Source organism: Mustelus asterias, chromosome 15, assembly GCF_964213995.1.
Source record: "Mustelus asterias chromosome 15, sMusAst1.hap1.1, whole genome shotgun sequence".
Taxonomy (NCBI): domain Eukaryota; kingdom Metazoa; phylum Chordata; class Chondrichthyes; order Carcharhiniformes; family Triakidae; genus Mustelus; species Mustelus asterias.
In genome coordinates, this window is record NC_135815.1 from 28,921,346 (window position 1) to 28,938,111 (window position 16,766).

General features: G+C 45.1%; 1 non-coding gene across 1 annotated transcript; it reads right to left on the reverse strand.

Annotated features, from left to right (window-relative positions):
- Positions 1-671: 671 nt before the first annotated feature.
- trnar-ccg (transfer RNA arginine (anticodon CCG)) lies at positions 672-744 on the reverse strand. The gene has a single exon. It is a non-coding gene; the product is annotated as a tRNA-Arg (tRNA).
- Between the last annotated feature and the right edge of the window lie 16,022 nt (positions 745-16,766).

Below are 16,766 nucleotides of genomic sequence, written 5' to 3' on the forward strand. Positions count from 1 at the left end.
CAGGAGCCAATGATTGAAAGACAGTTCCAAAAAAGATCAACTGCTTGAACAAGAGGATAGTAATCGGTCTCCAATCGTACAGGGGTATGTTTTTCAAATTTGATCCGCCCACCACTGAACTTACTCCGTCAAAAACATGCATCATGAATTCAGGGGCTGAAATCACCAGGCCCTTCAGGGTCCAATTGTGTGAAAGACATGATTCAGGATGGGCTACATTTCCACTGGTGTTGTTTGTGCTCCTGATCTCTTGGCCAAGCTGTGGGACGTGGCATCTCTTCATCAGAACCCAGCCCAGATGTATGGAGTAACTAATGGGTAGGTCTTAACAACAGAGAGATCATAGAATCCCTACAGTGCAGAAGAAGGCCATCGAGTCCACACCGACCAAAATCCCACCCAGGCCCTATTCCTAGATTTACCCTCCTAATCTCCCTGACACTAGAGTCAATTAACCAACGCCAATCCACCGAACCTGTACATTTTTGAACTGTGGGAGGAAACCGGAGCATCCGGAGGAAACACACCCAGACACGGGGAGAATGTGCAAACTCCACACAGGCAGTGACCTGAGGCCAGAATTGAACCACACCGCTGTGAGGCAGCAGTGCTAGCCACTGTGCCATCCTAAAACTATTTTTAAATGTTCGTTTCCAGCTCAAATAATCCATCACCCCAGGTGGGACTTGAACCCACAACCCCTGGCTCCGGAGGCCAGTGCCTTATCCATTAGGCCACTGGGGCTGTACAATATCAATGAGAGCATTCCACTTCTCAAGCAGCAAGGTGGTCGTCTGCTCCCAACTCCTTACAGTCTGAAGCTCTCTCTAATCTCTGAGCTTACATGATGACATGTACTCAGCCTGGCCAGAAACTGCTTGTGTTTGAGCTGAGCCACTTGACTGTCGCAGCTGCCTTGGATCATTCCCTACCCAATATCCTCACACATTTACATTTTGGCAGGGTGACTGGACAGCATTCAAGACTGGGAAGCCGCGCTAAGTTTTCCCTGCCCGGCTCCAAGACACAATCTGGCTGACTTAATTTGGAATTTATAACAAAGGAAAAGAAAATAAAGAATGCGTTATATTATAAATCTATTGATATTCTTCTGACTTGGAGAGAGCGGGGTAGAATTTGGTAAGCATTGCATCAGATTCTTCAATGTGAGTGTGTCCGGAGCATACCAATGCGGAAGTGGCACAGGCTGTACCCAATCTGCGTGGGCACTGGACCCAATGCTTGCCCATTGTTTTAAGCAATTTGGGTGGATTCCCAAAATGTACATTAAGACCACGAGGAGATCTAACACCTGCTGGAAGATTGCTTTTTAAATTTATTGATTAATGCACTGGGCAGGGGATCATTGAGTTCTGCTCAAGGTTGGTCAGGGTCTCCTCAAAGGAAAGTTTCAAGGTAACTTTTTATGGAGCCAGGAGGTGCAATAGTGATTCCCTGACTCCACGGTTGGTATGTTTGAGCCCCTCTTCCGATCCACCACCTGCTCTGCTGGAGCTTGTTCCAACCCCCCCACCCTTGGGACCGACCCCAGAGCTGGAGACCAACATTAGACCTTGTGCAGAGTGGAAACTTCCAATTATCGCATCAGTGGGAGTTAAAGATGTGAAGGGCTATGGATACGTTTCTGTGTACATTGCAAGATTTAATACTAATTTGTGTTTAGAAATGATCCAAAAACATGATTGGGCAAAACTGGAACTACAGTTCTGCCTCCTGAGCTTGCTTATACAGGTCTGAACCTCCACTGAAAAGAGTCTGCCCATTCTCCTATTAAATCCACCAATTTAGACACTTACTATAGGCAGGTATGATTAACTGTTGAAATCGTTTGATCATTCAGCATGGGGGTTCAATTTTGAGGGCAGTTCCCCACTCCCACAATCCCCACTTCCACCTGTTCCCACCCCCCACCCTCCCCAGCCCCCACCTCCATCCCCAACTTTGGGAAATTGTTTCTCTGGTGTCTTTTCACACCTTCCACTAAAACAGTGGCGAGGCAGTTGGTCAAAGATTGTCCTTGCTCATCACATCCGCAGCAGCGTGACCAGCAAGGGCAGACAGTTTCTATACATGTTCTCTCCCATCCACTGTTGCATGTTCAGCAGACAATACATGGACATCTCTGCCCACTCCGCCACGGTGGGTAGCACAGTGGCACAGTAATTAGCACTGTGCCACTAGCACCAGGGACCTGGGTTCGATTCCCATATTGGGTCACTGTCTGTGAGGAGTTTGCACGTTCTCCCCGTGTCTGCGTGGGTTTCCTCCAGGTGCTCCAGTTTCCTCCCACAGTCCAAAGATATGTGGGTTAGGTGGATTAGCCAAGCTAAATTACCCCTTAGTGTCAGGGGGACTAGCTAGAGTAAATGGATGGGGTTATGGGGATAGGGCCAGGGTGGGATTGTGGTCGATGCAGACTCGATGGGCTGAATGGCCTCCTTCTGCACTGTAGGATTCTGAGTTCTGAGCGAGACCACCACCTCCCCACTTCCACGATCCCTGCTCCTCCCACCCACAGCCCCCACCTTCATCCCCAACTTTGGAAAACTGTTTCTCTGGGGTCTTCTCACATCTTCCACTAAAACGGTTCATCGGGAAAACTGCCATCAAAATTGAACCCCCGTGCTGAATGAGCAAACAATTTCAACAGTTAATCATGCCTGCTTATAGTAAGTGGCTAAATTGGTGGATTTAACAGGAGGATGGCCAGAATCTTTTCAGTGCAGGTTCAGACCTGTATAAACAAGCTCAGGAGGCAGAACTGTAGTTCCAGCTTCACCCAGTCATGTTGTTGGATCATTTCTAAACACAAATTAGTGCTAAAGCTTACAACGTATCCACAGCCCTTCACATCGTTCTCATTCCTACATGATGCGACGATTTGAAGTTTTCACTCTGCACAAGATCTACGTTAGCCCCACTAATAGTTAAAAGGTTAAGTAGCACAACTGTTGACTGGCATTGGGTGGTGACACATGGAGCTCTGCCCTGGCCAGTGCGTTGCCAAAAGAACACAATGTTAAATGACATATAGGTCCAAAAATGCCCTGGAATTTAATCAGCTGGAAGCAGTCTCACGTATGGAGGTTAAAAGGGTGGAGAGTTCTATGTTTACATATAATAGTAGCTGTTACAGTCTGGCTCTATTCAGTTGTTGTTTTGAGTTATTACTCAGAGCTGGGAACTCAGTTATGCAGCATGGCTGCTTTGCCAGCACACTTGTAGTTCCCCAGTGGAATCGTAGAGCAAAGTGGGGAGTCTGAATGAAGCATTACAAGTAGACAACGAAAACTGAAACAAAGAAGCTGTTATTATTGGCAACCAAGGCTGGTTCAATCAATTGCATTCCCTTCAAATAACTTCACATACTTTTCCACTCTCTTCCAATTTACCCTGATTTTTGTACATTGGGAAGAGGAAAACTTCATCTGAATGAACAGAACTTATTTCGAAGTTTGATTTCCAGCAGGGTTTCATCTGCTAGAATTGATCCCGAGCCTGAAATTTCCACAGGGGTCCTTGTCACAGCTTTGGAGACAGTTCTGTGGGAATATCAGAGAAAAGCTATTTAAACCATGTATAAACCATTTCTGTCGGGATCCTCTGCCAAAGTTACAGCAGGCGAGCAGGGGAGTGCCCACAGAAATGAATGAGATTGATATTTTACTGAATGGAAAATATCTTATCCATGTACTTAAAAGAATCTGAGGTGAAATTTGATCTTGCTTCAGTTGATCTCTGGTGTTCCATATTATATTTAATAAAGGCTATTTTAGGACCAGAAATTAATATCACTGCACTAATGATCGCAGATTTACATGGAGATTGACATTCAAGCCTAGCAACTAGTATATGGAAAGGATTGTCACCTTACTAAGTATGACACTCTTCCAGGAAGAAAATTGGTCAACTTAAATTCCACTTAAATCTATGCTCTTCTATTCAGATATTGAAGTAAGATTGGTTTTATATGTCATTTTTTTTTGTTTACTTACAAGAAAGACAATTTGCTTGAAGCCTAACATAAGCCTCGTCAAGATGGTAGAGCTGGAAGATTTTGTGGAACATTTTTGCTAGAATCAGAGGATGGTACAACATGCAAAGAAGCCATTTGGCTCATGAGGGAGGCAGTGGCATAGTGGTATTGTCAGCAGAACAGGGATCCAGCGGAATGCTCTGGTGATCCAAGTTTGAATCCCACCATGGCAGATGTTGAAATTTGAATTCAATAACAAAACAATGGAGTTTAAAAGTCTGATGATGACCATGAAATGCTTGTCCTAAAAACCCATCTGATTCACTATTATAAGGAAGGAAATCTGCCATCCTTACCTGGTCTGGTCTATGTGTAACTCCAGACTCACAGCAATATGGTTGACTCTTAAATGCCCTCAGGGATGGGCAATAAATGCTGATACAGCCAGTGAAGCCAAAAACACACAAAGGAATAAAAAAAATACTCCTGTACGGTTCTTTGGTAGTGCTATCCAATTATTTCAAATCTGCTGCTCTTTACTGTAACCCTGTAAATGCTTTTCCTTCAATTATTATTCAATTCCCTTTTGGAAGTTACTATTGAATCTGCTTCTATTACCCTTCCTGATGGTGCTTCCCAGCTCATAGCAACTCGCTGCATAACATTTGTTTTCCTTATGTCGCGTCTGGTTCTTTTGCCAATCATCTTAATTGTGTGTCCTTTGGCTACTGATCTTACTGCCACTGGAAACAGTTTCTTTGTATTATGCTCTATTAAATACCTTCATGATTTTGAAAATCTCGATCAAATGTACCCTTAATCTTCGCTACCCTCAACCCCGGTTACTCGAGTCTCTCCACGGAACTGATTTCTTGTTTTATCTCTGCTACCTATTGCATATTCACCACCATTCTCATTGGCAGTGGTGGTGGGGCGTATGACATTGGACAATTCCAGACTACATGTCTCGGAGCAATGCAGAGATGACACCAGTTTTAAGTGTGCAACGGATTTAGTTACACAAGTTTTAAAATGTCTCTGCAATCACAAAGCGTCTGCACTCATGCTTACAATTCAGCTTCTAATAGCTTCTGTGGTGTCTGTTTACTTTGATCTGAGTCCACATCCAGGTTTGGCCAATCAGACACGGTGACATAGATCAGTTACCAGACTCACACAATGAAACACAGAACAATTGAACATTACAATAACAACTTAGTAAGTTTCTTCTGCACCCTCTACAAGGTCTTAATGTCTTCCTTAAAGTTAGAAAGGTTTTTTTTCCTCCCCGGAGGAGTCATACTTAGTAAAGTTAATAGGTTATGGATCTCTGATTTCTGTGTTTCGTGCCTCAGTGACATCTTCTGCAACATCTGATCACTAAGATGTCATGGACTGTAAGTTCCACAGGGCCAGTTATGCCACAGATGCATTCTGAATCAACAGTCTTGTGAAGTGATCTTTTGTAGTGCTGATTCACCACAAACTCAGGGTAAGCTCACGTAAGCCTTCATTGGGGGGTCAGTAGAGCAAATTGCATGTAATACTGGATTCATTTGATGAAGCTGCTTTGTAAATTTCTATGAAACTGTTAAATACTAGCTGAAAATTGCAGCAAAAGGCTAGGGGAACAGAAAGTAAGGAGGAAAATATCTTGCTTGATGAATTGGCTGTCAGATAGTTGTGTTAGATGGGTTCCCCCAGTTGTCTGCCTTAACAACTGCAGTGGAGCCACTGAAACTCTGGAGAAACTATTCTGCTGAAATGGAGTGTGAGAACCCCTGAGGAATTCCTTCAATTTGTCCTTAAGTACTTTGGTCAAGGGTGTGATATCTTTATATGGAGACAGTGTCCACTCTATGTCAGGCAAGACTTGATTAGGTCTCCCCTTACCTTGATGAGTTGGTTGGGACTTGACAGAAAGAGAAGATGGGCCCACTCTCCCCAAGAAAGAGAACCTACTGCCAACCCTCCCCCTGGGAGCAGTATGATGAGTGATGGAAGGCAGGAAATGAGATAGCCTACTTGGTCTCTCACCAACATTCATAGGCAGTAGGTGAGAACGTGGCAATGGATAGTCATCCTGATAGGGATGTCTGAAGGAAAGTTGAGAGATTACTGCTAATAAGATGGCAGGCTTTGACTGATTTGCCTTTTCCACCACCATCCCACCTCATTTGGGACAGGGTAACAGAAGGAAATCTGGGGAAGATTCTACACGGAAGATCAGACTAACCTAAAGACTGTAGTGAGCATGTTCCCAATTGATTCACATCTGGAACTGGGATTTAAATTGAGGCAAGACCAAAAAGAAAATGTCTCTGACAATATGGAAGAAGTTGGGGCAACTTAATTCTATTGAACATGAATCTAAAATATAAAGTTGTCCCTAATTTAGCCCTTGTTGTTTATTGGAGAAATATTTATTTTACGGTTATATATAATGAAATTTGTAAACCTGCTTTGTTTTACATAGTAAGAAAGAAGGAAACACTTGAGCCTTTATAGCACATTTTACAATCTCAGAGTCTCAACACTGTCCAGGTAAAAATGATCCAATTGATCAGCACCCCATCCACCATCTTAACAGTTCACTTATTCTGTCACTTGCATCCCATGACTCTGGAGTACATCTACAAGATGCGCTAAAACAACTTACCTTTTCTTCATCAACACCTTCTCAACCTCCAACATCTAGAAAAGCCATAGGCAGCAGGCACATGGGAATGCCACTTTTTGCAAACACCCCTCCAAGTTACATGCCAGCCCCTGTTGGAACTGTATCACCATTCCTTCATCTTCGTTGGGTTAAGAACCCAGATTGCCCTATCAAACGGCACTATCAGAGTACCGCATAGGCAACAACAGTTCAAGAAATTGGCTCACCATTGCCTTCTCAAGGACATTTGGGAATAGGAAATAAGTATTGGCCTTGCCAGCAATTCCCACATTCCATGAACTGATTAGAAAAGGGAATTTCCCAAACTCTTTGCAGCCAATTTAATGCTTTTTAGAAGTGTTACAATGTAGAAAAGGTAGAAGATAAAAAGAATAGTACAAGGGGAATTTTCCTCCTTGAAGAACCTCCAAAAGGTGGCTGATTCAACCAACAAGACTTCAAAATAAACATCAAGAAATGTAATATAGGCTCCCAATTCAATAGCACCCATTTTACACTATTGCACTGAGCTAAAATTACCACCATCTGTTAATCCCCAAAATAAGCAAACAAAAACAAGGTTAAATACTCTGCACTCCAAAGTCTTATTTCTCAACACATAACAATCTAGCTGATGGATCAGCGACATTCTGAGGGAATCCTTTCATAATAACTTTTATTACGATGATGGAGAAAAATCCTGGAGTTATACAACAAAATATTTGACTTTAAAAAAGACCTGAATTTTCTGTTTTAAAAAATTGACACAGGCCCCAAAGATGGCTGAGAATGTACAAGTTGCCACTGACAGGAATGGCTGCAGAGGGTTTCTCTAAGGAATAATGAAACCTATCCCTGTGTTTCTGGACAAGGTACTTACAAAACCATCCAAAGACTGATTTCCATCGTTGGTAAGGACAAAGAAACATAATGGCCCTCTCATCTCCAAGACCCTGGGTATGATGGCCACTGGACAAGCTAGTGCATTCCAATCCTCTTGGAATACACGTCTAGGGGTTAAAAGCCTGCTTGCTACCAACATGTGACAGTCTGTCTGTCAGTCTGTATGTGCGTACTGTGTGAAAAGCAGTTGGAGTATGTCACACACTGAAGATGATACAGTGACCAAGGCAGGGCCCCTGCAAAGCTGGCCAGTTTTTGCAGGAACATCTAAAAACTCTTTCTCTGTGAAAGTCAATAAGCCAGTAGAGAGACCACAGCTGGAAAAGAACTGAAATCTCTACCAAAATACCGAACTACAAGATACCTGAACCGAAGAATTAACAGATCACCAGCAGAAGCCAATCGTTCTGAAAACAATCATAATGCCTACAACACATCATCATCTACTCCTCGCAACTCAAGGACAGTTCCATACAAATTTATTTTGTATTTAGTTACTCTTAGATTCAATTCTTATCTCTAATCCATATGACTGTAAATGCATTTGTTTCACCATTTGCCTTTGCTTTTGGTAGTTACTAAACTTACTTTTCTTAACTCATGAATTGGTTCTATTTTAAACACAGCTATTGGGGCTGGAAAAGGCACCCAAGGGAAAATGAACCTTGTTAGATTTAACCTTTTGTTGCTAACAGCAGAGGGTGGGTTAAATAAAGACATGGAGCCAGTCATCCCTCCTCACCCGGGTTTGTGACACTTAGAGGGTATTCCAGCCAGACAGTGACAAATCTCGCCCGGATCAATAACCTTTGGGGATCCCCAACTGGGGCTGGTAATAACACTTTGTCCCAAATTTCTTTCTAAAAACTTCAGGAAAATTACAGACTCGAGACTCGAGTTGTTGAGAATAAAACCTTACCACTTTCCACATATTTTAATCAAAGCTGGAAAAAAAATAGTTTGGCCCTGTGTAAGATTATTATGGAATTAATCCTTTGGGAGGCAACGAGTCTAAATTGTCTGCATTATCGTTATTGGAAAGTGAGCCAACTTAAGCTCTGGTTGTATTCTTTCTGTCAGCAAGTTTTTAGGTTGCCACAAGACAGTTCACATACAGTTCAGGCCTTACTTTTCTGCTGAATGAACACTTTACCAGGTATCAAACATCAGTGTCTCATTTGAACCCCATTTTGCATCTCATTGTACCGGACATTTGTATAAAAACTCCGTAAAAATCCTCCCATCAAATTGTTTCCTCCAGGGGAGTAAAAGCATGACCTGGGTTAGGAATTCTCACCATGTCTGCTTACAAGGAAGAACTGTTCATTAACAAAGTATTGGAGCCAACTGTGGATTCTTAAAGGGCTGGGCAGGGCTGATATTATATAAAGCAAGGCAGACCAATGACAGATGGTAATTTTATATCAGTTCTAAAAAAAAGATGAACAAAATGTTCTCTACGAAGCTCCTTCAGGGACAGCGTAAATATTTAAGGAACAAGTGAGTGCCTGTTTGCTCCAAACCAATATTGGGTCAACACCGCACGGGCCCTAGGGTAATACCACACTGATGAATGACCCGATTACATTATACATTATATGTGCCAAAGTTGTCAGTGCATTATGGCTGGTTGGATCCAAAAGCTGTTAAATGTGGTCACGCACATTCATTTGGGACAGCCAAAGTTTTCCTGTTCATACCTGGGCTAAATAAATTTAAAGAAAGGGAGTGTCTACCTTATGTCAATGGGCACCGTGGAGCAGAGATGCAGGAACTGTGTGCGGTTACATGGCTGCTATTTTGTCAGTAGGGTGAGAGTCTCATACTTTGAGTTGTGGTGAAAGCCTTTGGCCTAAAGAGTAAAGCTCACCTTTGAAGTGGCAGATTTTGGTGGGTTTGCTTCCAGGTCAGATCTTCTCGAGTCAGTACTAGTCAGAGATATGGTTAGCATATGATAGGGGCGGCACGGTGGCGCAGTGGTTAGCACTGCTGCCTCACAGTGCAAGGGACCCGGGTTCAATTCCGGCCTTGGGTGACTGACTGTGTGGAGTTTGCACGTTCTCCCCGTGTCTGCGAGGGTTTCCTCCGGGTGCTTCAGTTTCCTCCCACACTCCACTGACATGTGGGCTAGGTTGATTGGCCATGCTAAATTGCCCCCTAGTGTCAGGGGGACTAATAGGGTAAATACATGGGATTACGGGGATAGGGCCTTGGTGGGATTGCTGTTGGTGCAGACTCAATAGGCCTCATTCTGCTCTGTCGGAATTCTACGATTCTATGAATTCAATGACCTAGGATTCACATCAGCTGTAAAACCTTTTAATATTATCATTTAACCATTTCCATACATATTAAAGCTTATTTCATTATTTTAATGTTGGTGTGTTTTAGCATTTTGTTCTGGTTGCTTGTATTGGAGAATTTGAATTGGATGGAGTGGGAAGTGGTGTCAAAACTAGTCGTATCATATCTTGTTTATTTGGTAGCATGAGCTTTCGGAGCGCTGCCCCTTCATCAGGTGTGAGATTTTGACTGTGTATTTTGAAATACTATGCAGTCCGACACGCAATATGCCACAAATGAAGGATGGATGCCAATTGTACAAAAGCAATATTTTCAAGAAAGCACAAAATGGGGCAGTGTCACATTATTCTGATCACAATAAAACAAGATCAACAGTAATTGCAAAAGAGATATTGTTTTTTTGTAAAAATGGGCCACTATTTTAAACATTTTTAAAGAGTTTCTTAAAAATTCTGTTAGTGATATGCTCTCTGGAACAGCGTAGTCTCAAGTTCTCTGATAGTCTGGAGGATTCCAGCGCTTAAATCCACTGGCATCTTAGTGATGGTAATGGAGAAGGTTAATTGAGTGATGGGTCTCCGAGAAAGAATTTGACAGCTTGCGCGTGAAAGGAGCTGAAAGCTTGTTCACTGCTACCTGCCAGTTTACTGAGGAGAATGATAAAATATTCCGTTTGAAGGAGCAGCCACACTTTTCGAACTACTTTTACGTGACTTTTTTTCACTTTTAATTACATTGCTGGGTTGTCACAATGTTTGCATCTGTCATTCATTCTGTTGACTCTGAAGCTTGTTAAGGCAGGCAGCAACTGATTTAAAACTAAGTGGCACGGATAAATAATACAGGAAGGAGACAGTGAGGTGAAGTCTTAATGCTGAGAGAGCACATCCCTTGTGTCAAACCTGCGTGCGTGACGCAAACTCATAATGTAGTCTGGCAAGGAAAGGCAACTAATCCTCTGGCTGTTTAATTTTGGTTGCCTTTCAGTCTGCATGTGTCCTATTTCCTGGCAGCCTAAGGGAGTACTTCCCTGACAGCACTCCCCAGATAGTTTTCTGTGCCACTACACATACCTAGATAGGAGTAAAATGAGTCACCAGTTAGTCCATGATTACCGCCAGTGCAGAAGCATTGAACAAGATACAGGAACATTATTGCATTTCAGAGGGGCGTAGAGATGAGTAATGATGATAATTACAGATGTCGAATTTAAGGAATAGGGAAAGGTTCCAAAAAGTGTACTTGCTTTCTATGACACCTCACTGAAGTTTTAAAGTTTAGAAAGGGCAATAAAAATTAATTCAGCCAATAATACACTTAGAATCATAGAATCCCGACAGTGCAGAAGGTGACCATTCAGCCCATCGAGCCTGCACCCACAGCAATCAAACCCAGGCCCTATCCCTGTAGCCCACGTATTTACACTGCTAATCCCCCTGACACCAAGGGGCAATTTATCATGACCAATCCACCTAACCCGCACATCTTTGGACTGTGGGAGGAAGCCAGAACACCCGGAGGAAACCCACGCAGACACGGGGGGAATGTGCGAACTCCACACAGCCAGTGACCCAAGACCGGAATTGAACCCGGGTCCCTGGCGCTGTGAGGCAGCAGTGCTAACCACTGTGCCACCGTGCCACACTTGAAATATGAAAAGACGCATTAGAAATTGAGCATTTAACATGAAGAAGGGAAGTCAGAGAAACCTTTATCATCCCATTCCAACCCCTTTGACACATTGCACTTTTGTCAGCAACATTCTGGAGAGGTCTGATGCAGCACTAGTGCCAAAGTTGCAGTATAAGGATGGTTTATCCTGTTAATGGAGCAGTCCACCGTGACAACTAGTGTAATTTGATCATGGCACTCAGGATTAAGTCATTAATTATAATAAGTTGAACATATTTCACACGACTGGCTGATACTTTTCAACCTCCCCCCCTCCCCCCCCCCCATCCCTACAAAGGCTAATATGAAACATACTATGGCTATGAATACTTGGAATTGTTTTCTGTAATTTTTCACCTCGTTTGCACTTTGTTTGGGTTAAAAGAAAATCCCCATAGATTCAGCTAAAGACAAGTAGAAACTGTCCAAGTGATGCACGTATTCATCCACTCTTGATGGAATCAAATATTTATTCTAGTGAATCCAAGTCATTTTAGAAGGAAAGAGTTTAAAGACGAGAAGGAGAAAAAGAGAGCGCAGAACAGTAAGAATATAATGAAAGGCCGTTTAAAAGATCGAAGTATTCTAACTAAACAATAGTGCGGTGGCGGGATGGAGGGAGGATTCACCGACCTCTTCACACAGCCGGCAGGAATCCTAATGCCCCACTGAATGGGGCACCAGCCACAAATTGGGATTCCCGCCATGATCCCGACTGTCTCGGTCCACCCACCCCGCTCCCATTAGGTTCCCATCCAGAGCCGGTGGCAACCCAATTATTATGCAATGCAATTAGTGGGTTTGAAGGCACGTTCACTACCCACCCACCGCTCCCCCTACCCCACCACCAAGCACCCAGCACCCCCTGCAAGAACTTTACTGGGCGCCCTTTTGTGATGGAACTCACCAGCATGGACCTGGCATGCCGGACCCCAAGGGTCCGGGGGAAAACCACCAAACCCCGAGAACCCCCCATCCACCACTCAAATCATAGGTAACCTCTCCTCACCCCCCAACACCACACAAGCATGAGGGTGACTTGACCCAATCCTCCCCGCAGTCCTCCCCCTCCCTCCCCCTCTCCCATCCCTCCTCAATCCTCCACTCAGGTCCCCTTCCCCCACAGCCCCCCATTCTCCCTCAGAGCTCTCCACTCAGACACCCTTGAACTGTGTTCAGAGCTTAAGCTTCATGTTTGAATGTGAAGGGCTGATTGAGTAAACAAGAGTCCACGGTGGGATGCTGAACAATTTGATTCCTAAACATAAACAAACATAAACAAAAATATCTGTGCTTAAAAATTCCTTGGATAGTCTGTATTTAGCCCCGTACTGTACTTGTGTAACAGTGTTGGGTAAATATGTGTGGGTTAGATGGATTGGCCGTGCTAAATTGCCCCCTTAGTGTCAGGAGGAATTAGCAGGGTAAAGAGATGGGGTTAAGGGGGTAGGTGGGATTGTTGTCAGTGCAGGCTCGATGGGCCGAATTAGTGCCTTCTGCACTGCGGAGATTTTATGATTCCCGCCGACCCCCCGATAACCTTTCACCCCCCTCATTAGTCAAGAATCTAATTACCACGGCTTTAATTAAAAAACGGTCAAAAACTCTGCTCCCTGCGTCTTTCGAGGAAGGAAGTTCCAGAGACTCACAACCCCTTTCTCCTCACCACCCCTAAACTTTAAACAGCAATCGGGGTGCCCGGAGGGGGCCCGTGCGGACGCAGGGAGGATGTGCAGACTCCACATAGACAGTGGCCCGGGCCGGGAGTCGGGCCTGGGTCCCTGGCGCTGTGGAGTAGCAGTGCTAACCACTGTGCTACCATGCTGCCCCCTTATTGTCAGGCGGTTGAGCTAGGGTAAATATGAGGGGTTACCGGATAAGGGCCTGGGTGGGATTGTGGTCGGTGCAGACTCGATGGGCCGAATGGCCTCCTTCTGCATTGTAGGTATTCTATATGTGAAATCTGCCATCATGTTTTCAAATGATGTCACCTGGTGGGGCAGCATGTATATGGGAAACCGGAAGCGGCCAACAATGGTGGCACGGTGACACAGTGGTTAGCACTGCTGCCTCACCACGCCAGGGACCCTGGTTCAATTCCTGGCTTAGGTAACTGTCTGTGCGGAGTCTGCACGTTCTTCTTGAGTATGCATGTGTTTCCTCCGGGCGCTGCAGTTTCCTCCCACAGTCTGAAAGATAAGCTGGTTCGGTGTATTGGCCATGCTAAATTCTCCCTCAGTGTACCCGAACAGGCACCAGAGTGTGGCGACTAGGGGATTTTCACTTCATTGCAGTGTTAATGTAATTAATCATTGATTAATTCCACAGTAACAATGTCGGGGCTCCAACTGAATGGATCAGAATGAATCCAAATGCAGACCAGGCCACCACCTAGATTGCAGATGAGATGTGTTAGAAGAGAATGGTGGGGTCAATTGTGTCAAAGGTCGCAGTCAGGTCACAAAATATGATTTGAGATCATTTAGCATGATCACAGATACATTGGATGTCAAATGTGACTTTGATAAGGGATGCTTGAGTACTGTGACCTGGGACACAAACCTGTCAGGAGTTGTAGGAAAATGGACCCCGGCTCAAAAAGTGAGAACAAATTCAAGGACTTTGGAGAGGAAGAGGAAATTCAAGAAGGGATGGTTGTTTGCTCGGACAAGAAGTCAAGGGTGGGTTTTTTTTGAGGAACGAGTTACAACAGGGGATCAGGGGTTATGGGGGAAAGGCAGGAGAATGGGGATGAGAGAAATATCAGCCATGATTGAATGGCGGAGCAGACTCGATGGGCCGAGTGGCCTAATTCTGCTCCGATGTCTTATGGTCTTATGGACAGCAGATTTGAAGGGGAGATGGCATCTGCAGAGAGGAAACTATCATCAGGAGGGAGAGTTGGAAAGTCAGCTGTTTATTGGGAACAGGGATGAAGTAGCAGGTGAAGAGTCTGCACAAGCTGAACTTGGAGACGAACAGGAGATTTGAAAGAAACTGAGGAAAGATTCGAGTCCAGGGCAGTTGGGAACCTCAGATGGAATTTGATGCTGTGGTTCTAGAGAAAGAAGAGGCAGCTGAACAAATGGTTTCAATCGTAATGATGTAGCAGCCCATGAGCTCCTTGAGCTTGTTATTTGTGGTGAGGAGACAGTTTGTGTTGTGTGTAATTAGTTGGAGGTTTTCTTTGTATTCCAGAATGACAATGGTGACGAATGGCTCAACCAGTCGTCTAACATAAATATTCAAGTCTGGGTCTTTTAGAGTGGAGGTCGGTACCAGAGAATGGCCAGGGTCAGAGAGAATAATGAGCGGAGGAATTTGTTTGCATAGGATCGCATCAAGCAGCCATCTATAGAATGATAGAATCCCTACAGTGCAGAAGGAAGCCATTCGGCCCATCAAGTCTGCACTGACCACAAACCCACCCAGGCCTTATCCCTGTAATCCCCATTTGCCCTTTGCTAGTCCGCCTGACACTAAGGGGCAATTTAGCATGGCCAATCAACCTAACCCACACATCCTTGGACTATGGTTGAAACCGGAGCACCCAGAGGAAACTCACGCAGACATGGGGAAAATGCGAAAACTCCGCACAGACAGTCACTCGAGGCCAGAATTGAACTCAGGTCCTTGGCGCTAAGAGGTAGCAGTGCTCACCACTGTGCCACCATGCCACAATGCATACTTATCTTAACTCCCCAGAAGCAGGTAGTGCCATAGCCTGTGACCTGCATGTTGTTCAGTGGAGATTCAAAGTGGGACTATGTGAACGAATTTGTTCCCCGTGGTTTTAGTGGGGACAATGGTGTCAGAGGATGACGGGGTGATTGCGCAGATCAGTAGCTGCAAAAATGATACGCTGAATGGGAGACCTAGGGCCTGATTTTACCATTTTGAGTCTCAGGGCCTAATTTTATCAAAACCTCGCGCCCGTTTTCGGGCGCAAAATTGCAGTAAAGTTGCGCGTCAGGCCTATTCCACGATCTGCACCCAATTCTGAGCAGATCGCTGCTTTACCGACACCCGATTCGGACGCAGGTCCAGCCCGCGCCCGAATTGGGCGGCCCGACCCGCGTCCGAATAACCACAGATTACTCTTCCCTGCAGGGGCAAGAGAGCAGGAGAGATGGCTGTGGCTGGTAGGGTACCAGTGATGGTGTATCCCTTTACAGGCCCAGCCTGGTCCTTCTCCAGTGTCTCCTCTTGGACTTGTACTGATCTTCTAGCCGGTTTTCATGCGCATCCACTGTGGAATCGGCCGGTTCTGCTTCATCTTCTTAGCGAGGAATCGCTTCATCCTGAAGGTTTTGTGGGATGGCATGGCCGCATGTCCACTCTGGCAGGAGGGATTCTCTCCTCCGGTGGGGAGGAGGGGAGAGATCGCCCGCAGAGTGGCGGCGGATCCCCCTCCCCCCCCCACCCCGACCAGAGGATGATCTGGGTCCCACACCCCCCCCACCCCCCGTCGTCCCACCCCCCGTCGTCCCACCCTCCCTCGTCCCACCCCCCCAACCAGAGGATGACCTGGGTCAGAGAGCCGTTGCAGGCTCTGAGCCTGCTCTTCGGAAGCTGCAGCGACGACTTCAGGCTTTTATTTACCAGGTCGTTAAAAGCACAGATCCGGATCGGGCCAGAAGATGGTAAAGTGGGATTTGGCGGTAGAGTTGGGCGCGCGGTTCATTAAGTCGATTTAAATGCATGCTAATGCATTTAAATCGTCGGGCCGCCCAATTCGGGCGCGCGCCGGACCCGCGCCCGAATCAGGTGTCAGTAAAGCCGCGATCTGCTCGGAATCGGGTGCAGATCGCAGTATAGGCCCAACGCCCAACTTTACCGCGATTTCAGGCCCGTTTTCGGGCGCGAAGTTTTGGTAAAATCAGGCCCCTAAAGTGAAACAATTGGGAATTTGTAAGAGCCACCACAGGAGATTCGGGGGAAAATTTCTGCCCCAGGAATTAACTGGATAACACACAGAAATTTCACAAAGTGCCAAGGCTCATTGGAAGTAACAATCCAGAGGGATGTGTAACAAATAGTCCTTATGTTCTGTTCCTGCTCCTGTTGTTACAGCATTGAATCATACTAACATTTTAGTACCTTTCTTACTGCAATAACAACAGTAACAACTTGCATTTATATAGCACCTTTATCACAGTAAAATGGTGCAAAGCATTTTACAGGAGCATTATCAAACAAAATTCCAACACTGAGCTACATAAGGTGAATTAG